General features: G+C 45.4%; 1 long non-coding RNA gene across 1 annotated transcript in view; it reads right to left on the reverse strand.

The window, feature by feature from the left end:
- Positions 1 to 8,214, reverse strand: part of LOC309525536 — a 29,337-nt gene extending 21,123 nt beyond the window's left edge. The window contains exon 1 of the long non-coding RNA XR_014216394.1: positions 7,915 to 8,214. This is a non-coding gene — a long non-coding RNA (uncharacterized lncRNA). The remainder of the gene's footprint in view (positions 1 to 7,914) is intronic.
- Between the last annotated feature and the right edge of the window lie 2,959 nt (positions 8,215 to 11,173).

Genomic DNA, 11,173 nt, shown 5'->3' on the forward strand with positions numbered 1-11,173 from the left:
CGAAAGCTCATGAATAATAAATAAGCTCATGAATATGCAGATAAAGTGGCGCCGCCTCCTCGTGAGCGAATAGGGGAGAGCGTGCTGCGCCTATTAATCAGCTCCGAAGGAAATTGGGTGGAGCTTTTGCTCGGGAGGGAGGGCAGGAGGCATGCAGCCCGACCCTGTGCATTTTGGGCTGGGGGAGGGGCGGCGGTGGCGCTCTGCTGGAGGGGTGCCCGAGATTATTGGGGGGCGGAGCCCCCCCAAACTAATTTTTGAGGGGGCTCGGGCCCCCTCAGGCCCCATGGAGTCGGCGCCTATGTCCCTCCCATTCTTCGAGCCATAATCTCTTAAAATATCAGAAATTGTGGACCTCACTGGGAATCCTATTTCCACTTTCTGAACCCTCAGTAAGCATTCTCATTCATTTCACAGCTTCGTCTCCATAACAGTGTGGGCTAGGAGCTTCCTCAGACAACAACAACAACAACAACAACAACAACAACAACAACAACAACAACAACAGAGAAATTGAAGGTCAGGCTAGATGTGAAATTAGACTCATCTTTATGTTTAATGCTTAGGATTTTTTAATGCAAATAGCATCAGCTGAGGGAGACTGATAATGGTCAGACCACTGGCCTGGATGGTAGATTTATTTTATCCCCTGTTGCAGTCTGTAAGAAGATTCCTCCAATGAAACTTGGTATTTGTGTTGGGAAGGGGGAATTACCCATTGGAGCCAATAGATGTCCCCCAAAAGCAAATACTAGCCTCAAGGAAGGCTGTTACTCAAGACTGCAGCAGGGAAGAGTTAAATTCTCCCTTCATGCCTGCTTTGATCACAGTGTGCGCCCCTGTCCTCATCACCAACCCCATGGATGCTATTTGCATTTTTCTAACTTGTGCATTAAAATAAAAGGCACTCAGAGATCTAGAGGTTTCTGTTTGCATCAGATAGCAAAATCCTCTCCCACCACTTTCCCACTGCATGGTAAAATTGCAGACATGCAAATTTGTAGCCTCCCTTCAATCATTCACAGACTACAAATTCTGGAACAGAAGGGCTATCGCTGATTAGACATCTTACTGTGAACTTCCCCTTACTACGAACCAAAAATCTAGATACATTCACCGTGGAGGAGGGAAAAAATCTTGCACCCCCTCATGCACTGGCAAGTTCCCATCTGCGAATTTCTTGTTTGTTCTTCTTCAACAGTCTAAAGAGACGTATGTTTTTAAAAATTAGCTCTGCGTCTTTGTAACAGAACAATTGCCTTCCTTTTCCAGCTTGTGAAGCACAGTTTTCCTTTCTCACACTTGTTATCGACATGCTTGCCGAAAGATAAGAGACAGCCTTGGAACATCGGCAGTCTATTGATATGAAAGGGTCTGCCGTGGATTACAAAGTGAAGTTCGTACTCTGTAAACACACCGCCGCCGACAGATTGGCTCAGAAGACATCCAGAGGGCAACGAGGATATCAGGTCCATGGCAGCTGAGCAGCTGCTGTGCATTTATAAACTTTCTCCTGTAAGAATGCTGAGAATTTTCTGAAATCACCATAACGTATTATGTCTTTACAAGCAACCGGCCAGCTTCAAAAGCCACCCGCTGCTAGCCAAATCAATTTCATGAAAAGAAAGGAAAGCACCATACAAATGGCTCTTTATGAGAAAATTAGCGCCGGCTATAACTCTAATATAATTTACTCCAGAATAATCCCATCGCCCTAAGTGAGATCATTCTACCAGTAGTGGCCTAAAGATCACAACTGATTCCCACACTCTTAACTGTATTATTATATATATACACACACACATTTGAGCTTGATATTGCACATCTGAACAATAAATATACCATGTAGCAGCATCCTAGATATGAGAAGCCCCTTGAGTCCTAAGCCCCTTGATTTCAGGAAACTGAACAGTTCAGTGGATAATTTGTGGAACATTTGGTACCCAGCACCTAGAATTCAGCATCCTAGAGTCAAGGTCTTAGAACTACAGAGAACTGAAAATTGTCTGAGAGAATCTCTTCCCATATAAGCCCCACGTATTCCTGTAGGGGATGCGGGTGGCTCTGTGGTCTAAACAACTGAGACTCCTGGGCTTGTCGATCAGAAGATCAGTGGTTAGAATCCCTGCAACTGCGTGAGCTCCTGTTGCTCTGTCCCAGCTCCTGCCAACCTAGCAGTTTGAAAGCATGCCAGAGTGAGTAGAGAAATAGATACTGCTGTGGCAGGAAGGTAAACGGTGTCTCTGTGCGCTCTGGTTTCCATAACGGTGTCCCGTTGCACCAGAAGCAGTTTAGTCCTGCTGGCCACATGATCCGGAAAGCTGTCTGTGGACAAATGCTGGCTCCCTTGGCCTGAAAGCAAGATGAGCGCCGAAACCCCATACTCGCCTTAGACTGGACTTAAACATCCAGAGTCCTTTACCTCTACCTTTTTTTTAACTGCTTGGAAAAAAATCACTGAAGCCAGAGAGATACTCCTGGTGCGTGGAATTTCCGTGTTCTGCGTAGCTTCTAGCTCCTTCCTGTGACTAATAAAAGCAGAACCAGTTATGCAAAATTGGGGGGGGGGGAATATGTGCATAGACTATTCGTTTGCATAATTTATTCCAGTTAAATAATTTAATTCTTAGAATCATCGAATCATCGAATCATCGAGTTGGAATAGACCACAAGGGCCATCGAGTCCAGCCCCCTGCCAAGCAGGAAACACCATCAGAGCACTCCTGACATATGGTTGTCAAGCCTCTGCTTAAAGACCTCCAAAGTAGGAGACTACACCACACTCCTTGGCAGCAAATTCCACTGTCGAACAGCTCTTACTGTCAGGAAGTTCTTCCTAATGTTTAGGTGGAATCTTCTTTCTTGTAGTTTGGATCCATTGCTCCGTGTCTGCTTCTCTGGAGCAGCAGAAAACAACCTTTCTCCCTCCTCTATGTGACATCCTTTTATATATTTGAACATGGCTATCATATCACCCCTTAACCTCCTCTTCTCCAGGCTAAACATGCCCAGCTCCCTTAGCCGTTCCTCATAAGGCATCGTTTCCAGGCCTTTGACCATTTTGGTTGCCCTCCTCTGGACATGTTCCAGTTTGTCGGTGTCCTTCTTGAACTGTGGTGCCCAGAACTGGACACAGTACTCCAGGTGAGGTCTGACCAGAGCACAATACAGTGGCACTATTACTTCCCTTGATCTAGATGCTATACTCCTATTGATGCACCCCAGAATTGCATTGGCTTTTTTAGCTGCCGTGTCACACTGTTGGCTCATGTCAAGTTTGTGGTCAACCAAGACTCCTAGATCCTTTTCACATGTACTGCTCTCAAGCCAGGTGTCACCCATCTTGTATTTGTGCCTCTCAATTTTTTTGCCCAAGTGCAATACTTTATATTTCTCCCTGTTAAAGTTCATCTTGTTTGTTTTGGCCCAGTTCTCTAATCTGTCAAGGTCGTTTTGAAGTGAAGTCCTCTGGGGTGTTAGCCACCCCTCCCAGTTTGGTGTCATCTGCAAATTTGATCAGGATGCCCTTGAGTCCATCATCCAAGTCGTTGATAAAGATGTTGAATAAGACCGGGCCCAAGACAGAACCCTGTGGCACCCCACTAGTCACTCTTCTCCAGGATGAAGAGGAACCATTGATGAGCACCCTTTGGGTTCGGTCAGTCAGCCAGTTACAAATCCACTGAGTGGTAGCATAGTCAAGACCGCATTTTACCAGCTTCTTTACAAGAATATCATGGGGCACCTTGTCAAATGCCTTGCTGAAATCAAGGTAGGCTACATCCACTGCGTTCCCTTCATCTACCAGGCTTGTAATTCTGTCAAAAAACGAGATCAGGTTAGTCTGACATGACTTATTTTTCAGAAATCCATGCTGACTATTGGTGATCACAGCATTCCTTTCTAGGTGCTCACAGACTGTTTGCTTAATGATCTGCTCCAGAATCTTCCCTGGTATTGATGTCAGACTGACTGGGCGGTAATTATTTGGGTCCTCTCTTTTCCCCTTTTTGAAAATAGGGACAACATTTGCCCTCCTCCAGTCTGCTGGGACTTCGCCTGTTCTCCAGGAATTCTCAAAGATGACTGCCAGTGGTTCTTCTTGAATTCTTCTTGAACCTGGGTTTTCAGAATACTGAAAAAATACAGGCATCGGTAAAGCTTCAAACAAATGAGTCTCACATGAACCACCTGTTGTTGAAGTGTCCCATTGGGGGATCAAATGATTTCCAACGTAACATATTTCCTACACGTACATAACTAGCATGTTGGAGAGAAGGCTCTGAGCTAGATTTTGTTTGACATTCTGATTTTGTATGCCTGAAGTGGAAGCGTTTTATGTCAGGGAGCGCTTGGATTTGTTTCGGGTGAACTCCCCACAGCTTAATTTGGAGTTGGCTCAGTATTTATGAGCTTCATGAGCACAGCTTTGGGAAACGTTTATGGTTTCTAAATATTCCCTCGTTGCTTCTAACATGGACACATATGCACATGAACGCTACCATGAGAACATTCATGTTATCTGCTTGCCTCTGAACTCCTGTGACCCCTGTCTGTATCCACCCCACAACGCCAGCCAGGATACAGAGCTGCTTGGAAAAAACTCTCATTCCAACAAAACATCCAGGGGCAGGAGAGGGTTTTCTATCTGCATGGAGGACAGCAACTGCGCAAAATATTTGCAATGAAGATAATTGACCCAGAGTAAATACTTATCAAACTAAAGGCTGCTTAGTTTGGTAGTTTGGTCATGTAAATTCGTGGCAATCAATGAGAGTGTCACACTAAATAACTCTTCTAGATGCACCCACAAAAAGCCAGTGTTCCCACATTACGTTCTGTTCATGTACAATCGTTTTACCTGTGTACACAACACTTGCGCTATACACTCTTACAGTTTTTCACATGTAATATTCAAGGCATGTGCAGTCTGCATACTTCTGTCCACAATAGCTGAACCATGCAAATAAACAAGTGTTCACTCTTTCACACAAACGCTTGTACGTGTGTACAGACAGCTTGTACCTGTGTCGGGTGCAATGAGTGAACAAGCCTACAGTTGCACAGCAAACAACAACAGTTTCAATGAGACTATGGGGTTAATATTAAAGAACTCTGGGTATCCACCTTCAAAGAGGCTGACCTCGTCTCCTTCCCTTCTCAGTGTGGACTGTGCATGTACAGAATTCTATTTAACATTCTAAACCAGGGAAGAATCTCTGGGGGAAATGGCACTCATCTTGTAATAAAGTTGAGTATTATGAACTTTGCTTTTTAAAGGAATTTTCACTGGGGAAATAAACTCAAAAGGAGCACTTTAAAACCACAAGATAGCGAATTTTTAAGCTTTACATTAGACACACATTTAAAGAGTAAATTATTTTAATTTTTAAAAACTTGGCATTTAAAATTTAGTTAAAAGATCTACAAGACTGAAATATATTTTTTTAAAATACAAAATCCCATTCAGTATAAATTTTTGGAACAGCCTGACATCGTCTCCTGACTCTGGCTGAAGAAATGGACAGCAGCAGGCCTGGGATTGTAATAGGCTTTACCAAGCCCATTCGGAGCTATGTTTAGTTGTGCATTAACAGTCTGCGCTCTCATACTTGTTTGCATGTCATTGATTTTTTTTTTTATGGGACCACAATGTTCAGCCTCCCCTCCTTTCCCCAGACTGCACACAAGAGTTTGAAAGCTTTCAATGGCATAGACACAGGTTTTGCTTAAAATCATCAATAACAGAGTTTGGAGGAAAATCTGAACAGCATCTAGAACTGCATTTCCTTTCCCCCAAATGTAAACTGGAGCCAAACAGAATTAAAAGGGCATGGCTTGAGGGCGGAAGAGGATTTTGAGTTCCTTATGGAAGATTCTTGAAGCCTGCAGGGGTGGGGCTTCCCCCCCCACACACTTTATACATTAAGAAATGTCGTGCTGTGTAAAACTGCATTATTCCCCCAGGGTTTCATCTACTTTTGAATCTGCTTCTTGCATCCCTTGACCAAATGGCCCCTGACTCACAAAATCTTTATGCCACAGTAAATTGGGCAGTGGTGTGACGGAGCCAACAATGTCCTCTGCTTGTGTTTAGTAAAACAGAGGCTCTTAAAAAAGGATTATTGCCCGGATAAAATTGGAAAGGCAACATCTGTGCTAAAAACAGTCCCTGAACCATACCGATTCTCCTGGAAATGCATTAGGCAAACGAACCAAGAAGATACACAACTGCTATTGTTAGGCCACTGCATAGACAATCAATCAATTCCATCCTGATCCTACACAGACGTTTTAATTACTGCCATAAATCATTATCTGAAGGTTACCAGACCTCAAAGACAGCAAAATCACCACTGAAGTTGTTTGGCTAAAGAAAATGGATCGAGGTGGTTCAGTTTAGAAAGTGACAGGGAGAACATTCTAGCAGAGCATTTTCTTTTTGCTGTCAAATAACATTTGGATTCCCGTCCCCCTGCCCCACCGCCTTTAGAAAAAACAATTGGGATCATTTCTCCTCTGTTTTATTTATTTATTTATTTATTTATTTAACTAACCCACCGAATGTAAACAAACTGATCTGGGTACCAGACAAGTCTATGGTAGCGTGAACAAATACATTCATAAAACCATTCATAGTCTAGCACATGAGTAGGCAAACTAAGGCCCGGGGGCCAGATCCGGCCCAATCGCCTTCTAAATCCGTCCCGCGGACAGTCGGGGAATCAGTGTGTTTTTACATGAGTAGAATGTTTGCTTTTATTTAAAATGCATCTCCGGGTTATTTGTGGGGCAAACGAATTCGTTCATTTCCCTCCAAAAAATATAGTCCGGCCCCCCACAAGTTCTGAGGGACAGTAGACCGGCCCCCTGCTGAAAACATTTGCTGACCCCTAGTCTAGCAAGTTGCCTTTCTGGGGAAGGCTTAGGCTGGTGAATGAAGTGATATGCAGACCTTTTAAGGATTTGACCGAATCAACTGGCAGACAATGGATGTTTTGGAATATTCAGGCACAAAATGCAGACCCTGCTAGTGTCCCTATTTTCCAGGGACAGTCCCGGATTTACAGAAGCCATTCCAGTTTCTGATTTGATCCCAGAATGTCCCGCTTTTCCTTAGGACGTCCCTATTTGCATCGGAGAAATGTTCGCTGGTATGGAATTATGTGACCCCTGAGCCAAGGAGACAAGCAACTATACAACCTTTAGAAGACATTTGAAGGCAGCCCTATATAGGAAAGATTTTTAATGTTTAATGTTTTATTGTGTTTTGCTATATGTTGGAAGCAGCCCAGAGTGGCTGGGGCCAACCATTCAGATGGACGGGGTATAAAGAATAAAATTATTACTGTTATTATTATGGAATAGGACGTCCCTATTTTCATTGGAGAAATGTCAGAGGGTATGAGTGATTAGTTCTGCCACTTCCCTCCACTCCACCGCTGAACAAGAAATCACCGTTGAAAGGGAAATTGAGGCTGGCGTAATAAAAGGTCTCCTTGAATTTAATGACTGCTTTTGTGCTAAAAGGTAAAGGTAAAGGACCGCCTGGACGGTTAAGTCCAGTCAAAGCCGACTGTGGGGTTGCGGTGCTCATTTCGCTTCAGGCCAAGGGAGCCGGGGTTTTCCACAGACAGCTTTCCAGGTCATGTGGTCAGCAGGACTAAAGAGCAACGGAACACCATGATGGAAACCAGAGCAGCGCACAGAAACGCCATTTACCTTCCCGCTGCAGAGATACCTATTTATCTACTTGCACTGGTGTGCTTTTGAACTGCCAGGTTGGCAGGAGCTGGGACAGAGCAACAGGAGCTCACCCCGTTGTGGGGATTCGAACCGCCGACCTTCCGATCAGCAAGCCCAAGAGGCTCAGTGGTTTAGACCACAACACCACCCACGTCCCTTTACCTTTACCTTGCTTTTGTGCTACACAGGCAGTGACACCGGCAAACTGCTGCCACTGCTGATTCCTGTTGAGGTGTCCCTCCCCCTCGTACAGTACTTCTGTACCTGGTGCAGCTGCCGCAGGGAGTTTGGAGCAGCAAACTAGCTTCTGAAGTCTGTGTGTTTATTATGCTACTCATGGTTCCGGCAAAGAACGCCCTTGCATGAGTTCTGCCTGCCGGGCTGTTAGCCAAACGGCGGCTCCTCTGAGCTCCCAAGGTGCCAGGCGGATCAGACAAGGTCACCTCAACCTGGGCAATGAAAGAGAGCTTGTTTCATTTCAGAGATACCTTTCAACACTGGAACGACTTGCCCCCATCCCCGCTTCCCCCTCTCGCAGGCACTCTCATCAGCAACCTTGCACAGTGCAGCCAGCCAGCCAGCATTCGAGCAAGCAGTGGGCTGCAGGCCAAAGCCCTTATGCGTTAATTCTTCCACTTCCCTCCCCACTCCCTGCTTAGCGTAAAGCCATTTAAAGCTGGCATGTAAAAAAAATTGTGTCAGGAGAGCTGGAAAGCGTTTCGGCGGAGGCCTCCCACAGGAATAATGTTTGCACACCGTCTGCAAAAACACTTTGCAACTTCTGTTGAAAACGGCAGGATTGAAAGGCACTTTGAGGACAAAGCAAGTTGCCGGACTCATTTGCTAGAGGTGCAGAGGCAGAACGTGTGCGGATCACCAAGAAGACCAACTGCTGAGGTCCATCTCTGTGATATTCCTGCATGGGCTGCAACTTCCTTAGGTGTCTGGGCACCAACCATATCATTTTAAGAATCCCAGGGCCAGGAAAGTGTTATCTGTGGCCCTCCGTATGTTGCTGGACTCCAGTCCCCATCAACCTCAGGCAGCAAGGCCAGGAGCCAAGGATAAGAAGAGTTGTAGCCTAAAATGATTTTTTGTATTTTCTGTATTTTTTGCTCCATAGGACGCACCGGACCATAGGACGCACTGGAGCATAGGAGGGGGAGAACAGGAAAAAAATAATTCTCCCCCTCTCTGCTCAGCGCCCCTTAAGCGAAGCAGCAGGAGAATCGGAGCCCCTTCCATTTCTCCTCCTGCTTCGCTGAAGGGGCGCTGCGCAGAGAGGGGAAACTGTGCAGCTCCTCTCCAGCGAAGCCTGGAGAGCAAGAGGGATCGGTGTGCACCGACCCCTCTCACTCTCCAGGAATCAGGCGGCTATCCGCAAGCCTTTGGAGCGCAGCAGGAACTCCTGCTGCGCTCCGAAGGCTTGCAGATAGCTGCTTGAAGCCTCCAGAGTGCAGCGGGAGCTTCAGGCGGCTTCAGTGAAAGCAACGCGAAGCCTCTGGAGCGCGGGGGGAGCTCTCCCTCTGCGCTTTGGAGGCTTTGCGTTGCTATCGCTGAAGCCAAGGAGCTTGCATTCGCTCCATAAGACGCACACACATTTCCCCTTAATTTTTGAAGGGGGAAAAGTGTGTCTTATAGAGCGAAAAATACGGTATATGGAGGGCTGCATGTCCCCCATCTCTGTCCTAAGCTCACCACAGCTGCCAGTTCCATGGCTCCATGACAGACTGTCTTTCCCTTCCATCTTTTTTGCCAAATCCACAGGATGAGACATATAAAATATCCAATGGATGGGGCTTCCCCAATTTCTTTTGGGGGAGTGTTCCAGAGGGTTGGTGCTACAGCTGAAGCAGCCTCAGAGATTTCCAGATGACAATCTGCTGGCCAAGAGAGGATAATTAGGTTCTCCTCTGCTGATTGTCAAGGCCAATTTGACCTGTAACAGAGGAGGAGGTGATACTCTACAACATACAACATTTCTCCGAAGAAAATAGGGACGTCCTACGGAAAAGCGGGACATTCCAGGATCGGATCAGAAACCAGGACGGCTTCTGTAAATCCGGGACTGTCCCTATGAAATGGGGTCTGCATACCCTCCAACATTTCTCTGATGAAAATAGGGACATCCTATTCCATTTATATATATATTCCAATTTAGAATATTCATTTAAACAATCTTAAAATATCAATGACTTCCTTTCTTTCCTTTCCGTGGTTCATTTTGCATAGCGTAAACCCTTGCATATTTTATATAAACTGAAACATTCAGTATTCCATTATTACTTCCATCAAAACTTATTTACACTGTTGAATTTATCTTAATGCTGCCAACGTTTTCAAGTGTACACAACTTCCCACATATATTTAATAAACATTTTCCGATCTTCTTTAAACGAATTTTCTACTTGCTCTCTTATTCTATAAGCTAGATCTGCAAGATTGTTATTTTATTATCTATACCCCGCACATCTTTCTGGGTTGCCCCAGCCCCTCTGGACAGCTTCCAACATCTATAAAAACATAATAATAATACAGGGCTGCCTCCTTGGCTCAGGGGTTGCGTAACTCCATACCATCCAACATTTCTCCAATAAAAATAGGGATGTCCTAAGGAAAAGTGGGACAGTCCAAGATCAAATCAGAAACTGGGATGGCTTCCGCAAATCTGGGACTGTCACTGGAAAATAAAGGCGCTTGGAGAATCTGGGAGGTCTCCCTGCTATCCTCATCACAAGTGGTTTAGAGTTTTATATGTCAACAGTAAAACCCCGAACTTGGCTCAGTAGCTACTAGGTAAGCCACCAGTGCGGCTTAAGTAAGGCTAGGTGTACAACTCAGTACTCTAGCCACAGCATTCACTCTGTACTGGCTGCAGTTTCTGAACCAAGCACTAAGGCAGCCCCACACAGAGAACATTACCGCAATCTCAACATGAGGTGACCAATGCATGAATCATTGTGGAGAGTCCATCTTTGTCCAGGTAGGGCTGTAGCTGTCGTGCCAACTGGAGCTAGAAATGAGCACTCCATCTGAAATGTAGGTGGGTTCCCACGAGGCAAGACACAGTGATAACAGCAAGAACCTCTATTGAACGAACAGAACTGGACAACAGGGGCAAAGCAACTGCTTATATACGTTTCTGAAGGCCTGGGCCACTCCCACCCCCAACGTGATTGGCTGTCTAAACTTCCAAGCCGCGAATCATGACTCAGAGTTTAAGGGCCAATGGCAGAGGCCCAAATCCTGAAATGTTCTGTGATTGGATATCATGTATCAAATCAGAACACAGGGGCTCAAAATACTTAGTCCAGACTCAAGCTCAGGCAAACACAGACCACTGAATACAGAACACCATGCTTCACAGGAAGTTCCCCACCCTGGCCAAGAGTTAGGAGGTTGGAATGATTCAAACCACAGAGGCTGG

This window comes from Podarcis vaucheri, assembly GCF_965113315.1.
Source record: "Podarcis vaucheri genome assembly, chromosome: 1".
Classification (NCBI taxonomy): Eukaryota; Metazoa; Chordata; class Lepidosauria; order Squamata; family Lacertidae; genus Podarcis; species Podarcis vaucheri.